This window comes from Petaurus breviceps, unplaced genomic scaffold, assembly GCF_028583685.1.
Source record: "Petaurus breviceps papuanus isolate PSGF00001 unplaced genomic scaffold, PetGlider_PUasm1.0 38, whole genome shotgun sequence".
NCBI classification, from domain to species: Eukaryota; Metazoa; Chordata; class Mammalia; order Diprotodontia; family Petauridae; genus Petaurus; species Petaurus breviceps.
Window position 1 is genome coordinate 87,172,916 of NW_027186304.1, and position 14,284 is coordinate 87,187,199.

General features: G+C 38.2%; 1 pseudogene; it reads right to left on the reverse strand.

The window, feature by feature from the left end:
• Positions 1–4,675: 4,675 nt before the first annotated feature.
• Positions 4,676–6,292, reverse strand: LOC138170285 (pre-mRNA-splicing factor SYF2-like; annotated as a pseudogene).
• Between the last annotated feature and the right edge of the window lie 7,992 nt (positions 6,293–14,284).

The following is a 14,284-nucleotide window of genomic DNA, read 5'->3' on the forward strand; positions in this document are numbered from 1 at the left end:
GACTTTGACTATTGTACTTTGAGATGATTGTTCTTTTTTCTAAATATTGTGACCACTTTGGTGAAAACTATATGGCCATTTTAATTATAAGCTGTTGTGAATATTATATAGTGATTTTCTATGTTAAGTTATAATATTGTGAATGCTGTACCTTGATATTCTGTGGATGTTTTGTTTTGATTTGTTATGGAATAGAGTGTTCACTATATTGTGTAATCAGAACCTTAAAAGCTGTTCACAGTAGCAATCCTCTGGAAAGCTGCTTGTGCATGGCATTACAGAGTGATAAAAGGAAGGGCAGATTAAGTGAGACAGTATTCAGAAGCAAAACAAACTTTCATGGAGGGAAAAGGTAAAAGAAAGAGGACAAATAGAAGAAAATAGTATGGAGGGAAATACACAGTTATTCTATCTATGAATGTAAATAGGATGAATTCACCCATAAAATGGAAGCAGATATCGGAATGGATTAGAAACTAGAATCAGAAATATGTTTACAAAAAACACAGTTGAGGAACACAGACTTGTATTACTATGGTACTGAATGTTTTGCCTTGGATTCAAACAGATATCATTCCGTCACTTTTGAGATTAGTAACTAGCCCAGGTCACACAGCTTTAAAATATCTGAGGCTGGATTTGAAATAGATCTTCCTGATTCCAGGCCAGGTACTCTATTCACTTCATGACCTAGCTGCCCAAGTGAAGGATACATAATTATAAAAGTAATCATCACTTCAATTTCAGCCAATTTTTAATACTATTGTAGTTTATATTATTCAGGGATTATGTTCAGGGCCAAAAAAGTGACAAATCTATTCTATAATATTCCTTGCTTTATGATGAGTGAGAATACTTAGTGCATTGTAATATTAGCAAGATATCAACAAATTGGAAAGGATACAAAAATGTATCAAGGGAAATCATTTCTGCTCTACTGGAATTAGATTAATAGCAATGATGAGAATAACTATCCAAGCAAATCTACCTGCAGGGAGATATGATCAGCATGTACTGGTATAATCTGGAAAGTTGTAAAAAGGAAGAATGATACAAGGGAGGGTCAAAGAATTATCAATATAAGTAACAGATTGGAATTGGAAGTTGGATATCTCAAATATCCTTTGAGATGTAATTTTTAAAAAGTACACAAGACCAATTACATACTTGAAACTATACTGTAAAATGTCATTCAGCATGGAGAGAAAGGATCAAAATAATACCATTTGTATTAATACCTGAATTCAAGTACTGTATGGCCAAAGGCAAGTTGTAACCTCTCTATGCTTGAGGAAGTTCTCTTTAAGACTATAAGCTACAAAAGAGCCTGATCTATATAAGTCAAGTTCCCTACATTCATAAAATTGGGTGCCCCACCCTTCCCCCACTGAAAAAAAATGTAGTTATAGGTCAAAGGATAAAAAAACAAAAGTTTGCTACTATCAAGTAAACATCACAGTAATTGGAGGGAAAAAAACATACTTGAAGCCCAGAGACACACCTCTATTTTGCCCTGTAGTTCTAAAAAATCAGGAAAATTTTCCTTGAGAATTTCTTGAAGGATTATTTCTAGGTTCATTTTTTGATCATGGCTTTCAGGTAGTTCAATAATTTTTAAATTATCTCTCCTGGATCTATTTTCCAGGACAGTGGTTTTTTCAATGAGATATTTCACATTGCCTTCTATTTTTTCATTTGTTTGAATTTGTTTAATAGTATCTTGATTTCTCATTAAGTCACTAGCTTCCATTTGCTCCAATCTAATTCTGAAGAAATGATTCTCTTCAATGAGCTTTTGAGATTCTTTTTCCATCTGGCAAATTTGGCTTTTTAAGGAATTCTTCTCCTCATTGGCTTTTTGAGCCTCTTTTGCCATTTGAGTTAGTCTATTTTTTAAGGTGTTATTTTTGTCAGTCAGGTTGTTGACTCTCTTCATGATTTTCTTGTATCACTCTCATCTTTCTTCCCATTTTTTCCTCCACTTCTCTTATTTGGTTTTCAAAATCCTTTTTAAGCTCCTCTATGACCTGTAACCAGTTCATATTTTTCTTGGAAGCTTTTGGTGTAATTCCTACTTCACTGTCTTCCTGCTGTTCCATGCTTTGATCCTTTCTGTCCCCCAAAAAGGAATTCAAATTTGGATTGCTATGCCTAATTTACTTCCTTTGCTTGCTCATGTTGCCACTCAATTACTTGACTTTTGAGATTTTTGCCACAGTAGAACTCTGCTTCCAGAGAGGAAAGCTTTTTCCCAAATCACTGGGGTTTTCACAGATGCCAGAGCTATTAGTTGGGTGCCCTCTCAAAAGCCTCCACATGCTTTGGCTCACTGGTCACGGACCTCTACCCCAGATAGTAATCCAGATCCAAGCAGGTTAAAGCAAGAGCGATTACTCCTCAGAATGGTTGCTTGGTCCCTCTACAATCTGCAGGCCAGGAGCTCTGAAGCAGCCACACAGAGGCCACCACACCTCAGCCTCTTCTCCCTCCAAGGTGCAGAGGCTGGACCACACTCCCAGACTCCCTGTTCTCAAAGTCTACACTGACCTCTCACTTTGTCTTTGACATCTATGGGTTGATAATTCTGGAAACCACTACAGCTGCTGGTGATCCACTCTCTCCAATACCCTCTAGCTGCAGCTTTAGACTCATGCAGGCCTGGGCTCTGCTCCCAGCTGGCTGTGGAGGAACTCTTCCTGTCCACTGGCTGGGCTATCTTCAGTGGGAGGTTTGTTTCTCTTTGTAACTTTGTGGGTTCTGTAGCCTAAAGTCTGTTTAGAGTCATTTTTATAGGTATTTCAGGTGGTTATGGGGGCAATGCAGGGAGTTTTCCTGCTTCTATGCCACCATCTTGGCTCCACCCCTTTCTATTTTTTAAAAGTTGTTTATTTGATATTTTAAATTTGTATCAGATAAAGCTCATTTGTGACTTATGTTCCATTCTGCTTTTTTTTTGAGTTGTGGGTTTCCTTTTTTATGAAGAGATTTCAGCAGAGAGGAAATGTGTAATATTGAAAAACAAAGACACAAGAAAGATCAAATTTTGAGTTCTGGTCCCCAGTAGTTCCAGGCTTGGTTAGGGGTTGATCCAAAGTGAGAGAAAATATTGTTTTGATTCATTGATTTTTATAAACTTGCTAAAAACATGGAACTAAACTGGATTAAGGTTTTATTTTGTTTTGTTTTGTTTTTTTGCTCTAGGATCAGAATGACTCAGAACATTATTTTGTATCTGGGACAAGATGTAAACTGAATCATTTCTTCACTTGTGTCTTCCCTTTTCCCTGATGCAGAATAAGTTCTTTGTAGGAATAGAGTGGAATATGTTAACAATGGGATAAAAACTACCAAGTGAGAAGAGGGAATGGGTGCTTGAACTTGGCCTGCAATTCCCATTTTTTAAAGTAGAGGTCAGAGACAAAGCAGTCCTTGACCTTCTCTTTTCACACAGACAGATGTGAAGGATACACAGATATACTGCCCTATTCAGCTCAGTGGCAGTTTTCTACTGGTTATTTTTTCTCCCTTTTAAATGTATTCTGGGCACAGTTTCTTACTCCATTCCAAACCTTGCCCTCATATTTGGGGCCTTGAATATAAATATTAATGGCACTTCAAGTCACTGTGGAAGTTTCTCAAGTCCCATGACTTATACTTTCAATCTACCTCAGACCATACTTAAATTGTCATAGCCCAGATCTCACTGTTACTTAGCAATGTTCCTTCCCCAACTCTCTGACTCAAACCTTCTCTTCTCCTCTCTCCTTATGCCTCATTACTCCTAAACTTCCATCTTACCTTGAGCTGCAATTGCTTAAACTTTGTTCTGGAATCACTTTAATCTCAACCCAAACTTAACCCTATGGTCAACTCCTTCAACTCTACACTGCCATAAAACTTTGTAAAATCAGTGAATGTGTCCTTCTAAACTCCAACTCTGTGTTATCCTTATTATTTGTTTTTTGTTGTCTTGTTTCTGAAAATTTATGTTGACTAATCTTTATTAAGTCCTAACTGCTGCTGGGCATTCTGCTTTATTGGTTTTTACTGAATCTTCAACATGTTTCTACCTTTTCTAGCCTAAATTTTCTGTCATTAAAGTGTATCTTCTTAATATGCAATGTTACTTTATCCTCTCTTCCACTTCCTTCATTTTAACCAATTCTGTTCTTTTTGAACAAGCTATGGGCACTTCCATTGCCATATACCAGTTATGGATATCATCCTACCTATTTCATGAATACCCAGGAGGTCCTATTTGCTTCCTTGTAATTTCTACTTGTTCGTTAACAATGTCCTGTGCATTCCCCTACCCCAGCACCTTATATATAAATTTGAAAAGCATATTATCATTTTGGCCTCACAACAGACCTATAAGGTTAATTTATAATGCCCATTTTACAACTGGAAATATGGGTTTGAATAATTTTGTCCATGGTATCCCACCTGCTAAGTATTAGAGGTGGGAAAAGTTTCCTTACCAAAATGGGTCAAACCTATAGAAGTTACAATTTCCCTGAAATAAAAAGCATTATTTTGAAGTATGAAAATACATAAATTTATAAATGCATGAGTGTTGAATACAAGGGTAAAAATTCTCCTTTATTGGTACAATTCACTTATAGCAATTTACCCCAAGGTTCAATTTTCTACTATGTTCGATGTTTCCTGAAGTTTAGATAGCTGTTCCTCTCTCCAAATTCTTTTTTATTTCAGTTGTATATTTTCTTTTTCCTTTTTTTTGCCTTTTGGAGGGCAATTGTGGTTAAGTAACTTGCCCAAGGTTACAGGCTAGTTTTTTTGTGTGGGCGTTAAGTGTCTGAGGCCAGAACCAAACTCAGGTTCTCCTGACTCTGGGGCCAGCGCTTTACTCACTGAGCCACCTAGCTGCCCCCTTCAATTGTATATTTTCCACACAATCTCTCTGCCTTCTTGTTGAATTTGGTATTTTTCATTAATGTAGTAGATATCAGAGTCATCATTATAAGTACCTCTCCAACTGTATTTTCTCCTTTTTCGATTTGTTTTTCTAGATGTATAACCAGCCTACTGATGAGGTGCAGGCTCTGGGAACCTCCTTGAGCTCTCCTTGAATCCTTGAGGTATAGGCTCTGGGAAATCCCTTGAGCTTTCCTTGAATCTTCCCACAGAGGCATTTGTACTAGGCCATAAGCCTTTCATCCGTGGCTCTTCCCAAATCTTTAGCCCTCCTTTGTCCAGCAACTTCCCACCCTAGATCCTCCCAAAATATCTATATCCAAATCTGTTACACCCTTGAACTTGCCTGGCCCACCATTGTCTATCCTCTCCAGGTAGCCTCCAGCAACTTCCCACCCTTAATCACTCTTTACTGGAGTCTGACCTCATTGACTCCTCCTGAAGACCCTCCCCAAACTCCTCCTCTAGACCACCCCTAGATTCCTCCTATAACCTTTCTGCATATCAGACCCATCTTGCCTCCTTGAACTAGCTGGAGAATGATATAGGGCAGACTCACTCTGTGTCAGATTATTCTGGCCTGCTTGTCCAATACAAGCTTCAGAGATATGGAGGCTCCTTAAGAGTCTACCCAATATGGCGAACTTTTAGTAAACTTTGCTTTTCTTTGGCTGAGAGAAGGCTTGAGTCAAATTCATTCAGCAGGACTCAGTGTGTTGGTATTTTGGGGACTTAAGCACCCCTAGACTAAACCTCATCATTTTATGGTGACCCTTTTCACTACCAATTTCCTCTGTAGAAGGTACATGTGTTCCATGAAGAAGACTATTATTGGGGAGATGTTAGACTGAATTCCTCTCCATGCTTTTATATAAGTTTTTCATATGTTTCCAAATCTGTGTGGTCAACCTATAATAATGACAACTGAGGAGGTGCATAATTTGGGTTCTCCCTCTTTTTCCTCTTCCATCTTTCTTTGTCTTCAGCACTGATCTCCAGTAGTTTCACTCATTCATAATCTCCCCCCCCCCCCCCGCCCCGTGCAGCACATTCTTTTTCTTTTTTTCTAGTATGCAATTCCCATTCTGAAGGACCCTTGCTGGACTCCCAGCTTGCAGGCAGCTTAAGTCTTTTAGATTTCTCCACAACCTCCTGAAGATTTAACTTTCCAGCCTCATTCCATTTCAAGTGCAGCTCCAGGAACTTCCTCATTCTCTCCTCTCACTTCTGGCCTGCAGGTGCCTAGGCCCACTGTCAGGGGTCTCTCCTCCTCCTCCTCCTCCTCTTCCTTTTGCTCATCCTCCTGGTGCTCTAGGGTCTGCAGTTGGGTCTCCTCAGCCTCAACACATGGCATGGTCACAAAACTCTTCTCTCCTTGGTGGACTTCCAGGAAAAAAAAAAACACAGAAAAAAACAAAGAAACAACTTTTACAAGTCACTTTTACAATGCCATACATTCTCAATGATGCATTTCTGGGAATGACTTTGCACTTTTGTGTATAAAACAAATTGGTTCCTTCCCTATATATATATAGGGAAGGAACCAATATATTGATATATTGCATTTTCTGGATCAATATATGACTTCAATTTATGTTTAAATATTACACTTGTTATTTTAGAGGGATTCCCACCTATAATGTCTAGGTGGCACAGTAGATAAGAGTGTTGAACCTGAAGTAAGGAAGACTCATCTTCCTGAGTTCAAATCTGGCTTTAGAGACTGTAGTCCCAACACGATATTCACCGTGCTTTATGGCGGCTATGAATATGCTGGCATAATTCTGAATCAAAAAATATAAGACTCTCCACATGGAAGATGGAACCAAAACATTTATTCAAACACTAGAAAGCCAAAGTCTAACACCAAAAAACCAAATCCATCATAGCAACAAAGAAATCTATACACTATAACAATGCAGAGAGCACTGTGTTCCCCAAGCCTTCCCCCTGATAGGGACTTCCCACAAATGAACACTCACAGATTACTGCCTGCTTCCTCTCTCTCCCTCAGCTCTAACTACTCTGACCAACTTGCTCTGGGTTCTCCTCCAGCCCTACCTCTTCCTGTTCCACCCTTCCTGCTCCCCCTGCTTGGCAAGCTCCCCCCACTACAGACTCATGTGACTCAGGTTTTCATGTGACTCAAACAGGTCACATAGGTCTATTAATAAATGGGAAAGATCTTCCCATTAAGGAAAAATACAATAAAAATACAGACACTTATTAGCTGTATGATCCTGGAGAAGTCACTTAACCCACTTTGCCTCAGTTTCCTCATCTGTAAAAGACATAGAGAAAGAAGTGGCAAACCACTACAGTATCTTGGCCAAGAATACCCCAAGTGGGGTCATGAAGAGTTGGACATGATTAAACAACAACAAGGGAAGTATCTCATGTGGAAATGCCTTCCACTGATGTAAATTGGAAACTTGTTTATAACTTCAACTTATCTGCCTGGGTTACTGAGAAGTGAAGTGATTTATGTGGCCACTTGTATGTATCAGTGCAAAGAGGTGAACTTCAGTCTTCTTGACTTCCTCCTTCAAATTACTTCTGGCATTTGCTCAAATCCCAGTGGGGGTCAATTTTCATTTCACTCAATTATTTTTATGTCCTTAATCTTTCTACAATGTTTTTAAAGTAATTTTCAATAACTGAACACATTTATGGATTAAATTTCCTTTATGAGTTCTGCATTTGACTTTGCCAAATCTTTGCTTTACAAATCTTGTTGAAATCTTGCAAATATTCCCTTAAAATGTACATGACATATTTTTACACAAGAACTCAAAGGAAATGAATTATTGCTCTTTTGCTAAACATGTGGATTTTTAAAAATTTAGTTTTCACTAACTCCCTTATTGCAGACTCATATCACTTGAGTATTCTGTCAGCCCCAAGACACAGGAATAGCCATTTTCTGAGAATGTATTTAGAAGTTGAAAGTTTGGACACTTTTCCTTTTAGGAAGTTCTGTTTCCAATAGTCCTCTGTAAATTCTAAAAGCAGTCTCTAACTTAGATCTACTGAGAACTACTTCTCTAGACCAATGTCTTCTGGAAAGAGGAGTATCCATCAAAGAATGCAGTAGCAACCAGCTTTCAAAGCTATGATTTTCAGTTCTCAAGAATTTCTACTGTGCTAATTGTTCCTGACTACAAAGAGTAAAGTACACACACATACACACACATAACACATATATGTATATATTCTTTAATGTGAAATGCATAGTTTTGCTCTTTTTTATATTTTTCATTGCTAAGTAACAAATTTTGGTTTTACATCTCTTGTGCCAGCTTTGATGGGCAGTCACAAATGCCAGTTCATTCATGATGCAGTTCTTTGTATATACTCTAGCTAAAAGTATGTGAATTGGAATAATTTATGAATGAAATGTATTTATTAGAAATAGTTTGCTACAAAGTCATTTGGGGGAAAGAATCTTGCAAAGAAATATTTGATTAATCTGCAATGGGTGACTTTCATTACAGATTATAGGTAGATAATCAGTGGATAGAGTGTTAGACTTAGAGTTAGGAAGAACCGAGTTCAACTTCTGCCTCAGATGCTTACTTGCTTTGTGACTCTAGACAAGTCACAACCTCACTCTGTCTTTTTTCTTTTCTATAAAATGGGGATAAAAAGAACAATCACCTCTCAGGCCTGCTATGAGGATAAAGTAAGAAAACATTTGTAAAAGTGCTTTGCAAATCTTAAAGTGCTATATAAACATTAGCTATTATTACTAGAGACAAAACTTATTTTGAAAAGATTACATGATTTTAGAAACATCATTCTCCTTCCCTCTCAGGGAGGTGATTTACCTAAGTGCTACATCATGAAGGGGTAATGATTGAATTCCTGGAGGTCATGTCAATAAATCAGACATTCTTTCAAGTCTTATAAAATCAGAAAGGTTTGGAGTATGAATCTGGTGATAAACTTTATGTCTGTAATTGGAGGAATAAAAAAGTTAGCCTCAGGACAATGAATTCAGAAGAGTTCACAAAAATTTTTAACCAAGATGAAGAGAGTTTGCAGTGTGTTTCACTAGATGCATCAGTCGTGATAAAATCAGATTTTTGAACAACTGAAAACTAATCAAATAATCAATCACAAGCATTTACTAAATTTGTTATTAGGCATTGTGCTAGGCTCTGGAGAAACAATGGCAGAAATGAAGCCCTTTGCCAACAGAGAGCATGCATTCTATCAAGTAAAGATGTACTAAAATATAATTTTCACTAGCGGTTTAAGATGAAAAACTCTCCTTGGTTTGTTTCTGTGTAATGGTAAGGGAATTTGAAGATCTTCCCTGCCCTTTGATGGGCTTAAGTGAATTTGAGGACTTTCCCTGATTTGAAAATATACTCTGCCCCCTAATAGGCTGCATGTGGTCACATGGAGCTTGTGATGAGAGACTTGTTTTTCAGGAAAGTCCACACCTTGTTACTTTGTGATTGGGCAGTGGGTCATGAGGGTTGTGATGTTTTCTGACCCTGGAGAAGGCTATATATATATATATATATACCCTGATATGTGTGAGGTTTTGCTTTGGGGCTCAGTCTTGGGAAGAGCTGTATGATCAGCCAAGATGAGGCAGCCATTCAGCACCCCCAGCTTTGAAAATCCAGATGTTGGTGCTTCTGTCTCTGGTAAGTAACTAGGTATGGATGTAATGGTCAGATAGCTGGAAGCCTTGTCTGCTGATCTGTTTCTCTGTATTTTTTTGTCTGCTTGTAACTTCTGTTTGTATTCTCTGAAGTTCAGGGTGTTGACTTTTTCCCCTGAAATAGGTAAATGATATATGTTTGATTAAAGTAAGATTGTTAACCCCTTTTTGAGTTGCTTTCCTTTAGAAAAGCAGATCAAAGAGTCTGTGATAGCAGCCATCCTGGATATGCTAGGGTGCTTGCTGCTACATTCTGAAATCATTAACTTATTTATTGTATTTAATTACTGTCAGATTTAGTGCTAACATGATACAACATATGAAATGCAGTCATATTGTAACAGGGCATTGGTCAATGAGTCATTAGACCTTGGTTCTAGCTTTGTGCCTTTAGACTAATCCTGCATTCAATTTTACTCAGTGCTTACAATGTGCTATATACCTTAGGTTCCTAATTTTCTGAGTGTGTGAATATAAAAGTGCATCTTCCATAAGACTTATGAAAAAAAGTGATTAATACTAGTTATTTTTTAAACAGATGTTTAAACCCAAACAAAGGAAACTTACAGTATCTACAGCATGTCTTCTCTAAGCATTCTGTGTTCAATGGTTACTTGTTGATTTTCAGCCATGTTCAAGGTCTGTGAATGCTAGCTAGCTCTCTACAAGTTTCTTCAACCATTGTTGTCATCTGTTAGTGATATTTAAAAGAAAATTCCTAAGTCACAGAATCACAGAATTTGAGAACTGGAAGGGATCTCAGTGACCACCCTATTTTAACCATACAACTTTAGGACTACAATATTATAAAATATATAATAGCATAAACAGATTCTAGGAAAAAAATTGGGAAAAGAGGTCCATAGAAATAAATTACATTCTTTCCTGAACACAACTGAATTCCACATCAGATGGTATTAGAAAGACTAGTATTTCTGTCATGTTTAAAACCTGTTATTAAAAGTTTTACAGTTTATACATTAAAACTGTAGGTAATACTTTGAGTATAATAATGTAACAATGAGGTAATCAGCAATTAATCAACAGTCAGTTAACTACCACTGATATGATTCTTGCTGTGATGCAACTTAGTAAATCTTGGGCAGGAAATCTTTCAGAGGACAGATGACAAGAAGAGATATACAATACAGTAAACATTCATTAAGAGTCTATATTTTGCCAATGCAATACCCACAACAGCTGCTATGAATATGCAGACGTATTCCCAGGTTTGAATCGTGAGATATAACAGACTCTATTCCTTGAAGATGAAACCAAGACATTTATTCAAACACCAGAAAGCCAAATCAAACATAGTAACAAAGAAATCTATACACATTGCCAATGCAGGGAACACAAACATCCCAAGCCTTCCCTCCATTAGACCTCCCCACAAAACAAGTCCCCTTAGGCAAAATCACTCCCTCTCTCACTCACACTAGCTGTTCTGCTCTGCTCTGCCTGCTCTCTCTCTCTCCCAGTTCTATCTCACTCCTTCTCAGCTCTGCCTCACCCACACCTCCTGCTCCATCCATTCAGCAAGCTCCTCCCACTACAGGCTCAAGTGACTCAGGCTCAAATCAGGTCCCACAGGCCTATTAATGGATGGGAAAGATCTTCCCATTCCCATTAACATCACAGTCCTACTATGTGTCAGACACTGGGGATACAAATAAGAAAAAGAAAGGCAGTCCTTGATCTCAGGAAGTTACAATTTGGAGGAGAAAGTAAATACACAAAAAGGTGAAAAGTGCAGTGGGGTAAGGGTGGGAAGCAGCTACCCCAGAGCATCATGATGATGATAAAGTTGAATATGAGCAGTAGAAGAAATGAAGATTGCCTGGGTTTCTGAGTCATCTTTAAATAGAAGGTTTGGGAGGAGTTTTTTGGTCCACCCTCAGCCATCTAATCAGAGGAGCAGAGGCTACTGAGGTACTGACAAAGTGTTAGATAACTTTTTTTACCTTATCTTCCCAGGGCCCTGGCATTCATTTCATTTTATAATAAATATTCATAGATACATATATACACACACATAATGTATATATATGCATACATATATGTATATGTGTGTGTATATAGAAAGACAGAGAGAGAGAGTCAGTTTGTACCCTTCTCCTGCTTCCCAGAATTCCAGCACCTCCTTGTGTGTCTTCTCTCTTTAGAACAAGTGTTCTTTGAGAGTAAAGACCATCTTGCTAGGTTGCATTTGTGTCCCTAGTGCTTAGCAAAGTACTTGGCACACAGTAAATATGTCATAAATACTTACCCTATCAATCCATCTCTTTTTCCTTACTTCTACTCTTATTTTTAATTTTTGAAATACCATAATACCTCTATATTCAATATTCTATGCACACTATACCTCTGAGGTAAAAGCTTGAAGGCAAGCAGGGAAGCAGAGTCTATGTATCCAATCTAGTGATGTGGTGTGTGCATGAAGATGTATAACTATCTTTAAAGTACAAAAAACTCCATGTGAGTACAACCCCTGCCTTGGTTCATAACACAGTGGAAATAGCAATGCTTTTGGAAGTAGACAAAGCTGTGTATTCCTCTGTAAATAGCTTAACTTTTCTATTACTGTATGCAAAATACCCTCATTTGTAAAATGAGAATAATGCCTATGAATTATGTGACAGAGTTGTGCTAAGGAGATTGCTTGGTAAGCCTTAAGTCCTTCAGAAATGTGAGTCATTTTGTTGATACATGTGTGCAGTTAGGTGGCACAGAATTTTAGTCTTGCCTCGGATATTGACTGGCTGTGTGACTCTGAGCAAGTAAGTCACTTTATTTTTGTCTTTCTCTGTTCCTGGATCTGTAAAATGGGGATAATGTTGTTGTTCAGTCATGTACAACTCTTTGTGACCCCTGCTGACCATTCCATCCTAGGCCCTTCTATCCTCCACTGTCTCTTGAAGTCAGCCCAAGTTCATGTTTTTTGTTTCCATGACACTATCTGTTTATCTCAACATCTGCTGTTCCTTTTTCCTTCAGTCTTTCCCAACATCAAGGTCTTTTCCAATGAGTCCCATATTCTCATTATGTGGTCAAAGTATTTAAGCGTCAGCTTTAGGATCAGACTTTACAGTCAACAGCCTAAATTAATTTAAGCATTGATTAACTCCCAGGGTTGTGAAGATTAAGTAATATAAATGTAGAGGGCTTTGCAAATTTTAAAATTCTATAAAAATCATAGCTATTATTATTATGAATGTACCAGCCTACTATCTTACACCCTACTCAAAGGTCTCACCCTAGGGCCCTTCATTTTTGAGAGGGAAAAAGATTATTACAGGATTTGAGTCATTGGAAGGTGCTTCTGGGTCTGATAAGCAAAAGGGGGTAGATCAGGAAGCATGTGGGGGAACAAAAGGTGACCTACTAAAGGTTAAAGAGGACACTATCTAAAAAGTGAGTCAGGTCACTTGTTTCTTCCTGTTTCATATTCTTTTGAATTTTCAACAAAAGAAAATACTTTAATTTAGAGCTAATGCCCAAAATGTGCTCCCAGGCATTTTTCACCAGGCCAAAGACTATCATGGGCAATGAAATTATATATAGGGTTACAGGCTTGACCAGTGATGTTATTTGCAAAGGGAAGAGACCCCCTACTCCATCTAGGTCAGCAGTTTCTTTGCAACTTGTGGTCTTAAGAGTTACCTCACATTATATGTGGTATATATACATATATGAAAGATTTTATTTTCTCATAATGTATTACAGGACAGTTATGTTGCATTTTTCATATTGTTAAAGTTAAAACTAAAAAGATGATATAGAAGAAAAAGTAAAAAAAAAAAACTACAAAGAAGCAAATGCAAGTTTATGATGACTTTTTTGTTCCTATTTGTTGTGAACTACGAATATTTGCTCCTGGCTTTGTTGTGTTCAGCTTTCCCAATCTGTAGGATTAGGGGTTTGGACTGGATAATCTTTGATGTTTCTTGGGGATCTTTTTAATGTGGTTCTAGAAGCAACACAAAGCATAGACATTTCGGACGGGTTGGCCTTTCCATTGCATCTCAATGGATGCTTACCATGGAGGAGAAGAAGAAAATTGGTTGCAGGGGGAAGGGTGCAAATATCTATGCATTCAATGTTCTTTCTAGAATTTGAGGCTTTAATCAGTCAACTGAACAAGTAGTTTTTAAAAAGGTTCCATACTCTACTACATATTCAAACTGACAAATGCACAATACCTGGATTTTTTTAAAGTGTATGCCCAGGCACTTGGAGTGACGCAGTTAGAGGTCTGGTGGAAGCCAAAGTGGAGGCGCTAATTAAGACTTGTGAATCCTCAGTCCTCAGAGATAATGAATCCCAAGGACTGCTTCCTCACAGTCCCCCTTCTCCAACCTTAGCTGTCCTGGTGCGCTTCCCCTTTTCACCCTGCAGGTTACCAGAGCGGAACGAAGTCACATTAGGCAGTTTTCCAGAATTAACATGTCGCAGGGAGCTAGAGTGCACTCCCAGGTGAGCCTAGAGGAAGAGAGGGGCCACTTTCCCTTTTTTAACAGCCTTTCTCTGGTTCCCGCTCTCATTCCCCGGGTCCCAAGGAGTTTCCTTGCTCAATCCCCCTAGAGGCCATTCATCCCTCCTCTGCCCCAGTGTGAGTACGGGCCACTTCTTGCCAGGGGAGGGGCGCAAAGGAGCCTATAGCTGCAGAAT